Below are 14836 nucleotides of genomic sequence, written 5' to 3' on the forward strand. Positions count from 1 at the left end.
GGAATCTGACTGACTTTGAATCCTGGTGAAAAATATCAAAGTTTGTTTCATTCCTGTAAACACGTTGCATTGTAAAACTGAGTTGGCGTTCCTGTAAAAAGATCCACGTGCTGTAAACTTTTGCTCACTGCCACTTCCTCCACATGCATTGACTTTACCTTTAATGATTATATAGATATAGATTCAGATTCAGATATATTTGTATCCCAAATGGGCAATTGATGTTATATATGAGCAGAAATCATATATTTCTGATTTGTTTGGTTTTTTTTGTTGTTGACCAAAACAACAAAAACACACAAATCTGGATTTTTAAAGCTCTGAAATTAAACATTTTTACAAATAAAATAGAGAGAGAAGAAACAGAAAAGATTTTTATGAAAGATTTAGATGGTGATAAGTAATCAGCAGGGATCAAACCTTCTAAATGGTGTGTGTGGGTGTCATATGAGTTTGTGTGGGGGGTAGAGGGTTGGACTTTATCCCAAGATTTTTTAACGGTACGACTTTATCAGAGGCAGAATCATTGCAGCATAAGCAGTCTTCATCTGACTTTGCTCTTGAGCAGAGCAGCTAGATTAAACCCCCCCCCCAGGACTTTTTGGTTTTCATTATTCTTAAAAGCTTCATTGTCTTATTTTTATTTTAAAAAAAAGAAGAAAAAAATAGAAGAAGACCATCATGATCAGCCAAAACTTTAAGAATGTGTTGGTGGTCTCCACTGGATTTCTGTTTCTGTTCACGGCTTATGGAGGCCTGCAGAGCTTACAGGTAAGCAGATAAAAAGCTCTACTGGTGCTAAAATGTTGAATTTTAATTCAAAAAGTGCTAAAAATAAACATTTTAATTAATGCTCATTTATTAAAGAAGTATTTAAAATACAAATCTTTAAATTTAATCTGAAAAATTAATTATTTTGCTTAAACTTTTACTTTAAGTTCAAAATACTGAGTGGTTTCAGACCAGAGAGCTAGAAAAAATATTGATGGGCCAAGTAAGATATTTTTTTAAATACACATTTAAATGGAAAACTATTAATACTCTTAATATTTTGTCACATTACTAATAAAAATACATTTAATTTAATTTAATTTCCCTTTGGGATTAATGAAGTATTTTTGAATTTAATTTTTTTAATTGTATTTTATTGGGATTTTTAATATTGTTATCATTAATTATTAGTCTAAGTACACAGTGGATCAGTGGTAGCACTGTTGCCTTGCAGCAAGAGGGTCCTGGGTTCAGTTCCCGGCCCGGGGTCTTTCTGCACGGAGTTTGCCTGTTCTCCCTGTGCATGGTAGGTTCTCTCCGGGTTCTCCGGGTTCTCCGGCTTCCTCCCACAGTCCAAAAAAACATGACTATTAGGTTAATTGGTTTCTCTAAATTCCCCGTAGGTGTGTGTGTGTGTGTGTGCGTTTTGTTTCTGTCTTGTGGGGACCAGACCTGACATGTCCACGTTGTGGGGACACACTGCTCTTTGTGGGGACCGAAGCCTGGTCACCACAAGGGGAAACGCTGTTTTTGGGTCAGGGGTCAGATTTAGGACCACAGTGTGAATTGAATTTTGGTTAGGGTTAAGATTAGGGTAAGGGTAACGCTGTAGACCTCATATGCACTAAAATTGTGCAGATTATTGGGATTTTAAGTGTTATTCCAGCACATATTGTTACATTTAAATAAAAACCTGTTGCCTCCTTTAAAACTGATTGGTTTCTGATTATTATTTTATTTTTGTGTTGTGCAGAGCAGCTTGAATGCGGCGCAGGGGATGGGCGTTGCATCCCTGAGCGTCATCTACGCCGGCATCATCATCTCCTCCATGTTCCTGCCGCCCATCATGATCAAAAACCTGGGCTTAAATGGACCATCGTCGTGGGAATGGTCTGTTACGTGTCCTACTCATTCGGAAACCTCTACCCTGGATGGTAAAGAGCCGAGTTTTAAATAATATCTGGCTCATTCTTTGGGCAGAAATGTCACTCGGATCTGACTGACAAGTCTAGAGCAACAACTTGTTATGCGCTAAAATTATCCTTCACTGCAAAGACACAAAATCTCACCAAGTATTTTAGTTTAGTTTCTAGTGCAAATATATTAGTACAATTAAAATAAAACAAACTAACATATAAATATTACTTTTTAGCAATACATAGGCACCTGTTTTTAGGTAGTATTTCTTTAATATTGATCAAAAAGATCTTGGCAGATGATTTATTTAAAACAAGAAAGTTTTTCCATTTTATAAATGAACTTTTTTTCAATTCACACTGGAGACAGAAACAACAGAAAAATAAAACAAATTTGGTGGGAATTTAGAAAAAGTAGAAAATTATCTTTAAAGAGGCGCTGTTATGTGTTTTCCAGCCACATCATATCATTTTATAGCACAATCGAGTAACTATGTTCTGAATTCAAAGAAAAGCATAATTTAGCATTTCTGAGAAAAACAAAAAACAAAATTACCACATGTGGATAAATTAAGATGCTACCTGCAGGTACAACCCTCATCCCAACCTCCTTCATCCTGGGTTTGGGCGGATCCCTCTGTGGTCGGCTAAATGCACCTACCTGACCATCTCTGGGAATGTGCAAGCCGCCAAGCACAATAAGAAGGGTGCTGATGTGGTCAACCACTACTTTGGGATCTTCTTCTTCATCTTCCAGTCATCTGCAGTTTGGGGAAACCTGATGTCGTCGCTCATCTTTGGGCAGGACACCAACATCTGTAAGTAGACGATCCAGTAAAGCTTAATGTCAGCCGGATTAGTCAAGTTAGAGGCTTACAAACAAGCTGAGATTACACTTTAGCATTAGCTTTAGCTAAACACTGTGTTAGTATAGCGCTTTAGCATTAGCTTCTCCTAACTACTGTGTTGGTGTAGCGCTCTAGTATTAGCTTCTCCTAACTACTGTGTTGGTGTAGCGCTCTAGTATTAGCTTCAGCTAAATACTGTGTTGGTGTAGCGCTTTAGCATTAGGTTTAGCTAAACAAACCTGTGTTAGTGTAGCGCTTTAGCATCAGCTTCTCCTAACTACTGCATTGGCGTAGCGCTTTAGCATTAGGCTTTGCTAAATACTGTGTTAGCGTAGTGCTTTAGCATTAGCTTTAGCTAAACACTGTGTTGGCGTTGGCGTAGCGCTTTAGCATTAGGCTTTGCTAAATACTGTGTTAGCGTAGTGCTTTAGGCATTAGCTTTAGCTAAACACTGTGTTGGCGTTGGCGTAGCGCTTTAAGCATTATGCTTTGCTAACTACTGTGTTAGTGTAGTGCTTTAGCAATAGCTTTAGCTAAACACTGTGTTAGTGTATCGCTCTATCATTGGCTTCTGCTAAATACTTTATTGGTGTAGTATTTAGCATTAGCTGAACTAATGTTTATATTTAATGCTTTAGGGTTAGTGCAGCTAACGTTTTAGCTAGCAATGCCCACCACTGCTCTTGGCTTTTTGTAATTTCTGACTTTTGACAATAACAGTATTCATTCTAATAGTTTCCCTCTTATGCCAACTACCTCATGACACTTCCCAGATTATTTAGCATCAACAGTTGTTTCTTGAAGGTCATTGCATGGTGCACACACAAAGTTACCATCCTGGTTTAAATGCTTTCTTATCAGTTTATAAATGATTAACTGACGAGTTTCTCCAGAAACCACATTCCTGTTTATTTTCTTCCTGTCCACCACCATCACCTTAAAACACAAGTGGAAAAATAGACAAAGACTCACAAAGACAAACAGTTCCCCTTAAATAATCCCTAAAAAGCAGTGGAAACCAACATCTCTGAAAGTTTTGCTTTCTCTATTTCTTGGTGTATTTAACATTTGCATGTGTTTATTTTTCCAGCCGACATTCCAGAGGACGTTCTAAGCACCTGTGGAGCATTTGGCTGTGGAATCACTATCAATACCAGCAGCAGCAACAGTACCTCCAGCAGACCTGCACAGAAGCTTGTGTGGACGCTCTCGGGTGCTACATTGGTAATTTTAGAGTTTTGTTCTTCTCACAAAACTGCTTTGGTTGCAGTTTGACTAGATAAAATCTGACAGGGTGTCCATGCATCCTAGAAAAGGTTTTAAATTGTCCAAAATTACTTGAAAATGTAAGTTGGCCTTAAATACTTGGATTTTACCTTGGTGGGACTATTTATTTTTTCTTGTTTGATTCTTCTGTCACGCAAAAGTTAGAGACACACATAGACATCTTCATTTCATTTTGCTGTTGCATTCCAGTTGTACTTGGAACCGAGAAACTTCAACTTCCCAGTCAGTAAAATCAACTGGGAATTTGGAAGCAACTCCGACTATACCAAGTTACGATTGTAATGCGGAATTCGCGTGTCAAAATGGCCGCGCTCTTCGCATCAACAGTAGCCAGATGTGGTGGATTATTTTACAAAACACAAGTAAGGCTGAGTCTAACATTAATGGTACATATAGAGCAGGGGTGTCAAACTCCAGTCCTCAAGGGCCGGAGTCCTGCAACTTTTAGATGTGCCTCTGCTGCACCACACCTGAATAGATAATTAGGTCATTAAGACTCTGAAGAACTGATCTACACAAGGAGGAGGTAATAAGCCATTTGATCCAATGTTTTGTACCTGTGGCACATCTAAAAACTGCAGGACAGCGGCCCTCGAGGACTGGAGTTTGACACCTGTGATATAGAGCTTCAAACAAAAATTAAAAAAATGGTGTTATGGAAAGTAACGCTTGCAATTATTCTAAGAGCTATTGCAAACAATGTCTATGGAAAATTATTTCTATAAAAAAGAGAAAAACGCATAATTCTGAGAAAAAAGTCAGAACTCTGAGAAAAAGGTAAATTCTGAAAATATGGTTAGAATTCTGAGGGAGAAAATAATTTATGAGGAAAAAAGTCAGAATTCTGAAAATAAATAAAATTCTTAGAATAAGTCAGAATTCTGAAAATAAAGTCAGAATTCTGAGAAAAAAATAATTTGTTTTTCCAGTGGTCCTGATCTTCTTCTCTAAATATCTTTGTGCTTCGCCATGTTAATATTCCGACTTCTTAACTTCAATACTGTTTTTTTTTTTTGCCAGTTTGTTGATTCTTGTGTTGTGTGTGAATTGTGAGACAGTTATTTTTTTTTGGGGCATGTGCATGTGTGGTGAAATCCATCTACAACTTCCGATGCCTAGCTAGCAAAGGCATGAGCGTATATCGTGGAAGTGCAAATTTACACGGACAAAATTTCTACATTTCTTTTGAATGGAGTCTTAAATCTGAGTCGGCGAGATGTTTGTCTCGTAGGGGTTGGCGTTCTAGCGATACTCATCGTGTCGATATTTCTGGACAACATCGACCACCAGCAGACCAGCCAGTTTCGGGGAACCGGGAACCGTTCTGCCACACGTTCCTGGCCACGTTCAGGCTGCTGAAGGACTGGAGGCTCCTGACACTCATCCCGCTCACCATCTACAGCGGCTTCGAGCAGAGCTTCCTCTCCGGGGAGTACACCAAAGTAAGGACACATAAAACAAAAAAATAAAAATCAAGTTGGTGCTAGAATGAGAAAGCATCATTACCTAGCGTCACTGGTTGGTCCACTGCTCAAATATGACTCAACAATTATGGGTTTTTGAAATGGCTCATCTTCCAGTCAGCAAACAGAATTAATGTATTGCCAGAAAACAGCTGGTATCTTTTTTTAAGTGCTTGGACTGTTTTTAGAAGCAGCTGAGATCCAAGTGGAATTACAAAAAGGTGCAAAATGTTAATTTTGCATCATAGATCCCCGTTGACATTACAAATGTAATTCTAAGTCTCAGATTTTTATTATTAAAAAGATTCTTAAAGCATATAGCATCTTTTTTCTTCCAGTCCAGAATAACATCACATAAAATCCCCCAAAATACAATAAAGTTTAGAGTTGTAAAGTGAGAATATTAAGTAAACCTTTTGGAGGTTTACTCAAATGCCTTCGCTTCGAAGCGAAAAAAGTAGGAATATCTTACAAAAATATTCCAACTATCTGCTGCCATTTTGAGTTTGTTGACGTTTCATCAACCAACTGTGAGATGTGAACCCGTTTTGCTGCCTCTCTTCGCAGAACTACGTAACTTGTGCTTTGGGGATCCACTATGTCGGTTATGTGATGATGTGCTTCGGAGCGACTAATTCGCTCTCCTCCTTCCTGTTTGGGAGAATCGCTCGCTACAACCGGAAGGGCCGCCCTCTTCTTCTTTGGTACAAACTAATTTCCTTATATGTAAACTGTTTATATAAGGATACGTTCATACAGCATGTCTTAATGTTTAGTCCCGATCTTTTTTTTGTTCTTTGGCGTCGTCGTTCTTACTGCTAGAAAATGATGCTTCTGTACAAAGCGGCCCGCATGCGCAGAAGATGAACATCACGTCACACAGAAGCGCATTGTTTATGGAAGTAATAATGGATTAAACCGTTTATGGATCATTTAAATGTTCATACAGTAATGAGTGCTGACTTAGCACCACATATGGAAGTGGCACTGGACCGTTTTGTTTTTATTTATTGTATTTTATTTAGTGAAAATATTGGAATTGTGCTAATCAGAACTGCGGTGAAAAAGCCGGTTATAGACAGGGTTGGAAAGTAACTACTTACATTTACTTAATTGCATTTACTAAAGTAACTTTTTGGAAGGAAAAAAACCTCTTAGGAGTATTTTTACTACTTTGTACATTTTATCTGAATAATTTTATTATGAGTATCGCTAACTGAGAAAAAATTCAGGATTTTCTACCCACCGAATAAAGAAACAACATGTTTAATTTTTCTTTTATTTGAGTAAAAGTATATTGAAGTAGTGCCGCCTCTGGTTAAAGGTCGGCAGCCATAGATGTTTGTAACCAGAGGAATCATCTGTTTTCAGCTGGGGCGACCAACTTGTCCTGCATCATCGCCCTCCTGTTCTGGAGGCCTCATCCTGACCAGCTGCCTGTGTTTTTCGTTTGTTTTCCCGCTCTGTGGGGTATGGCGGACGCATCTGGCAAACTCAGACTAATGTAAGAAAAACCGAAAATCTCTGCTTTGATGCTTTCATGCTCGAAAGCAGGAAAAAACCACCTGGAAGGAACCTAGAAGCAGTTTGACCTAATGATATTTGTTGTTTTCTACCGAACTAATTATAGTTTCAGATTCAACAGCTGTAATTTGTCCTGTTTGGTACCTAAATGACATTTACTGCTCATGTAGAAATCTGTGAGATGTTTTACAGGAACTAATTTTCAATTTACTGATAAACTTTTACAAAAAACCTTGTCCTATAAACTGGCTGATGTCTTCAGTAGTTGCTTCAATATTTCTACACAATGTTTTTTCCATCATGACGCCATCCATATTATGATGTGCACCAGTTCCTCCTGCTGCAAAGCAGACGCACAACATGATACTTCCACCAACATACATCACAGTTACGATGGTACAAGTGTCCCGGTTTTTCTCCAAATTAAACGATGGGTCATTAAGCCCAAAAAGTTCCACTTTAGTATCATTAGACCACAAAACATGTCCCAAAAATGAAGATTTTTGTCCCTGTGGACATTTGGAGTCGTGGCTTCTTCCTTATGGAGAGGCTATTTAGCCATATTGGTACTTGACAAGTTTTAACTTGGATATTGATACAGTCTTACCAACTTTAGCCAGATTCTTCACAATGTTTTTAGCTTTAGTTCTGGGGGTCATCTGCACATTTCTGATCAAAACCCGTCTCCTTCTTGGACAGTATGATGGTTGGACATTCACATCACGTCTAGATTTGCATATAAATGTTTGAACTAATGAATGTGGCACCTTTAGGCTTCTGGAAATTGTTCCCAAGGATTAAACATACTTCTACAAACTGGTTCAACTGCATGTGCACAAGATTAACGATAAAAACAAGCTGAGCCGACCTTCAAACTGATCTGTCGCCCGCTCTGTTGCAGCTCTTTATGGCGTCCTCTTCCCGCGGGACAAGGAGGCCGCCTTTGCCAACTACCGCATGTGGGAGTCGCTTGGTTTCGTCATCGCCTTCGCCTACAGCACCTTCCTGTGCGTGGAGTATAAACTGTACATTGTGCTGGCTGTTCTGGTGATTAGCATGATCACCTACCCCGTAGTGGAGTACTACGAGTACAAGAATCCCACCCAGCCCATTGAACAGGCCACCTATGAGAATCCTAAAAACAAAGCAAGGAAGCGGGCATCATTAGTCAGACTTGGATGTAGACGTGTTGCCATTTTATTGTTTCCTTCTTTGGACTGCTAATCCACAACTCCTGCAACTGAAACTGATAAAAAAAAAGTAAAATAACTATAAAAAGGTAGAAAGCCTTTACTTTTTCTTAAATAGACTCTTCTTGTTGGTTTTCTGGACTTTTTTTGCACTGCTAAAAACCAGAACAAATGTCAGAATATAAAATGTAACGTTAAGTTAAAAGCAGAAACTGACATCACAAACTGATTTTTAATGTTTTTAATCTTTAAAGGTGAAACATTATGCTCCCTTGAACAGGTTAGAAATAAGTCTATGTATGAGCAAACAGTCTGTAGCTCCCCCTGGGTTGCTAGGTAATGGGCGGGGCTCTGCGCGGGTTGCTAGGTAATGGGCTGGGCTCTGCGCAGGTTGCTAGGTAACCACGTAGTGCCAGTGAAATGTGACTTGTTTTGAAATGTATTTTTAAGACATAAAAAGCATCAACTTATTGCAGATTTTTATTTTTCTTAAGCGTTTGTGGGTTTTCTTTAGTGATTTTTGCACAATGTGTCCCCTTTAAATACATTAAATAAAAATGTCTTAGTTAAATTGATAGATATTATTGAAATTTCATTGTTATCTCTGTAAATGCATCTGTTCCTAACCCTATGACAAAGCACATCCATTAAGGATTTTGTTAGTACAGTTTCAACATGATGGAACGTGAAACATCTTGTAAATGAATTTATTGAAGAATCCAATGTCCTTCATAAAGAGCCTTAAGGAGTGAGGTTGTGGATGCTCCCTTCTTTGTAAAACAGTCTGCGAGTTGGTCTTTTGTTTGAGACCACAGTTCCTACATGTTTATTTGTTGAAATCTTCACTAAACGTTTACTGAATGTTGGATTTTGCCTTTTTATCGTACCTTTTTATTTTAACTATCTGCTCATAAAACCCAACAGCCTCCTTACAATAAACTATGTTTTTTACTCCACTGTAAATGAAATAAAATGTATACTGTTTTATGTAAGTTTAAGTAATAAATGTGTTCATTTGAGCATTTTGTAATTGACATAAGAGGTAATTTGAAGGACTTTACAGGTAAATAAAGGAAGGGGGTAAATAAATACGCATTAAAGACAAGAACTGCACAAAAAACATCTGCTGATATTGAATTTTAAATAAATATCTGGGTAATCTGTAGCAGACAATGTTTTAATTTTTAGGTTTTAATTTAGTTGCTTAATTCTGCTACTGGAAACGATCATTTAAAAAGTCCAGAAAGACTTGAGACGTTAACATGTTACATACCCAACAAAATCTATCATTTCTGTAGATTTTAAATTTAAGTCGGGAATCCAAAACACCTTCTAAAAGGTGCTCACCTCTCATTAGTCTCTACCACTTTTTTTTCTTCCACTTAACTTTTCATTAAGAGTTTTGGATGCAGCACTGAATGAAAATAAAATAGGTTATTAAAAAAGCATAATTTTTGTGACTTAAACTTAACTTTGGCCCTCACAGCAAAAGGTTTGGACATGAATATCAAATATTTTACAAATCCAAACCTGGAAAAATCAAACTCCAGACTGTGAAAGAACATAAATGAAAGAGAGAGTAAATGAAAAATTTGCAGAATGTGTAATTTTTTTTAACTCATTAATTGATTGGTCGTCAGAATAATCTATACTGTAGATTATTCTATGCACTGCCGGAATGGTGCAAACCAGCTGATTTCAAATGATGACTGATTAACAGGTGTTTGTTGAACTGCAATCAGTTGAATCAGGCACATTAAAGCAGGAAGACCTCTAAACCATGTAGGACAGTGTGCCTTGAGGACCAGGGTTGGGAAACAGTGCAGCAAAAATGTCTCTCTTTCCGATCCCAGCCCAGGGTCTTTCTGCATGGAGTTTGCATGTTCTCCCTGTGCATGTGAGGGTTCTTTCCGGGTTCTCCGGCTTCCTTCCACAGTCCAGAAACATGACTGTCAGGTTAATTGGTCTCTCTCTAAATTTCTCTAGGTGTGTTGTGTTTGTGCATGTGAGAGAGAGAGAGGTTTCTCTTCCCATGACTCTGCTCAGGTAACGGGAAATCAACAATATTACACATTAAAGCAACTTTAGCAGAAAAACAACCAAATTTCCATGATCTTCTCCTCATGTTGTAAATAACATGAACATCTAGAGCAGAAATGGGTTTGCTGAAACAGAATCGTAATCAATTAACTTTGTATGTAAATATGTTTCAGTGTATTACAGTTTAGGAAATATAATGTTAATTTTCTAATTTAAAAATGAATTTATGTCATAATTTTACTCTTATTTTAATTTACTCTTTTATAATCTATTATTCGATTACAATAGAATAATAATAGATTATTCTATTGTAATAGAATAATCTATTATTATTATATGGAAAGTCCCCGCAAATAACAATAATAATAATTATTATTATTCTATTGGTTGTTTCCCAACCCTGGTCTCAAGGCTCACTGCCCTGCATGTTTTAGGTATTTCCTTGCTTCAGACCAGCTGATTTCAATTGATGACTGATTAACAGGCGTTTGTTGAGGCTGCAATCAGTTGAATCAGGCACATTAAAGCAGGGAAACCTCTAAACCATGTAGGACAGTGGGCCTTGAGGACCAGGGTTGGGAAACACTGATCTATAGAATTGATTACAAAACCACCATTACTGGCATCACTACTATTGTGTATTTCTAATTTAACAGATGTCCATTTTTCAAACAGTTAGAAATAAAATGCACTGCAAAACACAAACTATTACCAACAATTTTTGGTCTAGTTTAGTCAAAAATCTTAGTAGGATTGAAATAAGACAAAACTAACCTACAAGTATTTTTCAGCACAATATAGTAGCTTGTTTTAAGGAAATAATTCCTTAATACTAATAAAATGTACTTGCAGGTTTGTTCACTTTTAACAAGAAGAGTCAAATAATCTGCCAGTGGAAGATGCATATTTAAAAAAAAAATCAATATTAAGGAATTATTTATTAGAAACAAGCTCCTATTTCTTGCTGAAACAGTAAAACTGGGGATTTCAATTAAAACACATAAAAGATCAGTTTTGTGGTATTAAACTATTTTAACGGCTGAACCGAAGAAGAAAACAACCACTAACTTTGACGCCTTTTAGCATTTGGTTTGCTTTTTACTCTGTGCTGTTGGAATGTGCTATAAAAATAAATTTGACATTTGGCAATAATGTGAAACTTGTTGCTTTTCTGGCTAATTGCAAAACAAAAGAAAAGAAAAAAGTTTGTCTTAACAGAGAAACTTTCTCTTTTACTTTTACAGCTGCTGGACATTTTCACCTGGCACCATGTTGCTGCACTGCCATCTAGTGGACAAACTGAGGCGATGCTTTTCAAAGAGGCCTGTCAAGTTTTTCTGTCAAAGCTCCATAACTGATTTCAGCTAACAAATCAACAACCATCTCCTTTCAGGTGCTCAACTTCTGTTAAGTATCATAAAATAATTTGAAAATGATCAAATGTTGGATTAAAATTGAGATAAGAATATGAAATCGTTCTGTCTAAGTGGGTGTCTAGGCAATCATTTAAGTACTCTACTTATTTACGCCATCTAGTGGTCAGAATATGAACTACACATGCTTTATTGAATTTTTCTGATAAACTCAGTAATTAATATAAATCCTGAAATAGATTCTGCAATAAAACTATATAAGCTGGATCAGGTCTTCTACATATTGTATATTAAAAAAACATATTGTGAATAAAATTATTTATAAGTTTTGGTTTGAAGCTTTTTAGCACTCTAGGCAACCAAGGAATGAAAATGAATAACATTAGTATTAAGAAGTAATATATGGGGGGCGTGCCGTGGTGGCGTAGGGGTTAGCGCGACCCACATTTGGAGGCCTCAAGTCCTCGACGCGGCTGTCGCGGGTTCGACTCCCGGACCCGGCGACATTTACCGCATGTCTTCCCCCCTCTCCCTCCCCCTTTCCTGTCAGCCTACTTCATGAAAAGGGACACTAGAGCCCACAAAAGACCCCCTGGAGGGGTTACAAAAAAAAAAAAAAAAAAAAAGAAGTAATATATAAAATTTAGGTATAATTGTAGAAAGAGTACATTTTGTGCATGTGTTTTGATTTTGCAACTTTGAATTTAAAGGATTACTTCAGACTACAAAACTAATTATTGGTGAACAAATAATTATTTACAAAAGTACTTCCCCTTACATTAATATTTTTTCATGAAACATGGAATAAGCGTTTCTAAGACTGAAATTATTTTATTCAGTATTTGCAGGATGAAAATTAATTCATAAAACTGATTTCATAATCAGTTTTAAGGAAAGGAGGAGAAAGAACCACAAGGGATATAGTTAATGTATTTGAAACCATAATTATGAAAAAGCTATGGTTTTTCAAACACAACTTCAAAATCATGCTTGAGAAAGAGCAACATTAATAAAACAAGCATAATGACATTGAAAATTCAGTTTCATTCCTTAAATGCCTGGTGGATCTAATTTGCATCATACCTAAATTTACAATATAGGTCAAATTTATCATCTCTAACCAAAAAAAACCCCACAAGTAATACAATTTTGTGTACAATGGAGCATAAATCGATATATTCTGAAGTGGATGAAGTAAAATAATTCAACAAATACGACATATTTAGCTATTTGCCATTTGACATGTTAGCCGCATTCTGCATTTATTTAGGTCATATTTTGATCTGAAACACTTAATGGGACAAAAAAGCAAAAACAAAAAAACTATTTGTAATTTATTTAATTTATTTATCCTGTTGCCGATTGAAGCAGCCTGGTTTTAAATGACCTCTGAGCTCTCAGGGCTTCAGATTCATATTGAGGAAGTCGAGACATACCTGGCTGTCTGACAGTGTAACACCTGTAATCCTCCTCCAAGGCCTGCAGAGCGTCTGTCAGAGTGTGAACACGTGTTTCTCATGTTTGGAGACTTTAAACTGTTTACAGTTTAGCTGTAATCATTCAAATGTGTCGATGCATCGTCTTCTGAAGTGATCAAAACACGAACTGACCCAAGTTTGGTCATTTTAAAGGAAGGCTAAAGAAAAGAAAATCTGTTTATTAAACAAAAATATCTAATTATTTATGTTTCTTGTCTTAATTGACTGGTCTGCTTTTTACCAATTCAGCCTTGATGCTTAAAAAAGAAATCTGAACCTAGCCCTAAAGTATTCCAGTGAAACTTTATGAAAACGTGGGTGGAGTCATGACACTTCTGGAAAATGAACCCTGGTTTTGGCTCGGAGATTCTTTATCAAGCAGGGAGTGTCTAACAGTGTTATTGATTCATATTCTGGGGATTATTTTCATCTTGATTCAAGACGCCACACATCTGACACAGATTATTTTATCAATTAAATTCCCTTAGATAACTCTGACAACCAGAGTGTTATCCAGGTGCAGTTCTTGCACTAAAAAGGGAACCTATTATGCAAATTTTTTATTTTGAACGTTTTAGAGTATGATGTCCGTTGGCACTATGAGACCAAACATCAGAGCTACACATCGTACACTGGTGCCGAACGAACACAGAAAGTTAAGCAAATGGGACCTAGCCTGCAAGCTCAACAGCAGTTTTTTTTTGTGCCAACAAAACACAGGAAAACGCCACAACAGCAAGTTATGAAGTTGCTAAACTTATTGCCCAGCACGGCAAACCATTTTCAGACGGTGATTTCATAAAGCAGTGCCTCATCAACGTCACAGAAATAATGTGCCCAGAAAAAGTGCCTGATTTCAACAATGTGAGCTTATCCAGAAATACAGTGGTGTGGAGAATCGAGGACTTGTCAGCTGACTTGAAACTTCAGTTAAGAGACAAAGCTTGTGCTTTTGAATTTTACGCAATAGCATGCAATGAGAGAACAGATGCCACAGACACTGCGCAACTGTTAATTTTTTTGCGGGGAGTAGATGATCATTTTTGCTGTACGGAGGAGCTGCTTGATACGATGAGCCTAAAAGGCACAACGACGGGAAAAGATATTTTTGAAGCTGTGTCAGAAGCAGTTGAAAAGATGAGGCTTAAGTGGGACAAGCTCTGTGGAGTAACAACAGATGGAGCTCCGGCCATGATGGGCTAGCGCAAAGGAATGGCATCGTTGGTGTGCGCTAAGATAAAAGAGAGTGGAGGTGAGGCTGTTGGGATGCACTGTAAAATCTACCAAGAAGCACTGTGTGCCAAGACTGTCCAGCTGGGCAAAGTGATGAACACTGTCATAAAAACTGTCAACATAATTCGAGCTAGAGGACTGTACCATAGAGAATTTCAGGCTTTCCTTTCTGACGTGGACGCTGAATACGGGATGTACTCTACCACTCTGATGTGCGCTGGCTCAGCCGCGGCTCTGTGCGGCAGCGGTTTTATTCGCTGAGATCAGAAATCGACCAATTTTTAAAAGAGAAGGGCCGACCTCTTCATGAACTAAGTGACCCTCTGTGGCTGGCAGACCTGGCAGTTTTAGTTGATCTTACGCATCATCTGAATACACTGAGCAAAAACCTACCAGGCAAAGAACAGCTGGTGCCACACCTGTATACGCACATGAAAGTCTTCTGCGTAAAGCTCCGCCTGTTTGAGACACAACTACGAGGCTTTAATGCTGC

At 37.6% G+C, this 14836-nt stretch overlaps 1 pseudogene; it reads left to right on the forward strand.

Annotated features, from left to right (window-relative positions):
* The first annotated feature begins 289 nt into the window (after positions 1-289).
* LOC111608001 lies at positions 290-14604 on the forward strand (annotated as a pseudogene).
* Positions 14605-14836: the final 232 nt, after the last annotated feature.

Source organism: Xiphophorus maculatus, unplaced genomic scaffold (genome assembly GCF_002775205.1).
Source record: "Xiphophorus maculatus strain JP 163 A unplaced genomic scaffold, X_maculatus-5.0-male Unplaced_Scaffold_BN231, whole genome shotgun sequence".
NCBI lineage: Eukaryota > Metazoa > Chordata > Actinopteri > Cyprinodontiformes > Poeciliidae > Xiphophorus > Xiphophorus maculatus.